The sequence below is a fragment of the Corylus avellana genome, chromosome ca1 (genome assembly GCF_901000735.1).
Source record: "Corylus avellana chromosome ca1, CavTom2PMs-1.0".
In the NCBI taxonomy this organism is placed as follows: Eukaryota; Viridiplantae; Streptophyta; class Magnoliopsida; order Fagales; family Betulaceae; genus Corylus; species Corylus avellana.
This window is the reverse complement of record NC_081541.1, coordinates 37,489,210-37,490,751: the sequence shown is the minus strand read 5'-3', so window position 1 is coordinate 37,490,751 and position 1,542 is coordinate 37,489,210.

Genomic DNA, 1,542 nt, shown 5'->3' with positions numbered 1-1,542 from the left:
TAAAAAAAAAAAATTAAATATGTGTCACATGTCAACATCTGATTGGTCCACGTGTCAGTCATAACGGTCAACTAACGGATGGACTAACTTGGTCCTTTATCAAAACCCCAGGAGGGTCCTGTGATAAAAATGAAACCCCAAGGGAGTAAAAATAAAGGTATCAAACCCCAGAGAGGTATTTGGTATTTAACCCTTTTTTAAATTTTCAATTTTATGTTGTTCCAAATATAATCTCTTTGAAGCACGCACAACAGCACAGAACCTCATTTGGGTACCGCCGGTTCATGGCAGGTCCCCCAAGCAACTTGACTTGGAGGTAGTCTTGTAGAGCCCAGAGCTCAAATCAATCGATCAATTTCAAGTCAAGCAAAAATAACATCAAATTATGAAAATTTAGGTTGATTCCTTTTAGTGGTGTAGCTAGGAGCTTTTTTTTTTTTTTTTCGCGGTGTGGCATGTCTTGCCTTAGAGGAATTCCTACTAATAACCAAAAAAAAAAAAAAAATTTACTAGGTGGCAATGTGCATGGTTAGAAAGAACAATAACCTGATGTCCACTGTTCTTTCTTTTTCTTTTCAAAATTAAAGACTAATATATATATATGATAACAGATGCAGTGGTACCACATTGATGACATGCAATGATCGTAATGAACAATTAGTCTCATGTACAGTTGGTGGAAAATCAAAGTGCAAGGACAGAATTATAGATGAAGATGGGCAATTCCGACTGCCTAAAGACGGCCCGTGAAGGTGTTGTGGTGGTTTTCACTCATACCACGACCGCAAAGGTTGTTTATGTCACAACATGCCGCTGTCCATACGAGGTGGCATGCAGATGGGTGTACAAAGGACAACATATTAAGGCATCCGACTAATGGTGAAGCATGAGTTCATTCAATAACAGACACCCAGAATTTGCATCGAACTGACACAATGTAAGGCTTAGTCTACTACTTGGTCAGTGATGCTGGTTCCGTACAACTTGCCACCTTAGTTGTGCATGAAACAATCGTATTTCATTTTATCCTTGATTATCGGATGCCCAACTTCATCTAGAACGAATATAGATGTCTACCTACAATTCCTAGTCTCAGAATTACAAGATCGAGTTATGAATTGAAATATAGGGGTTCACATATTTGATATCTCGATGAGAAAATATTTTGTGTTGCGAGCGGATGGAGTATTAGGGAAAAAAAATGCATGTCTTTGCTATATGCATTCAACAAGGTATACATAGTTAACACATCAGGTATACAATCTTGCTAACCCTCCAATTAAGCTAAATACAACCTAGAAGTTACTCGGGCCGTGTAGTGTGCACCATGTATTGATGGGGAATGATGATATGAAATAAAGAAGTGATTGGTAAAATGGTTGATCTGGAACGATTACATGTAAATGGCCAAATCCGTACTCCAATGAACCAAAGAACTTTTACAAAAGTACTTAACGAAATGACTAAAACCAAAGGCCCAAAGCTTTATAAAGAATAACAGCACAATTAAACCCTAACTACCCAGGGTTTTTTTCTTTTCTC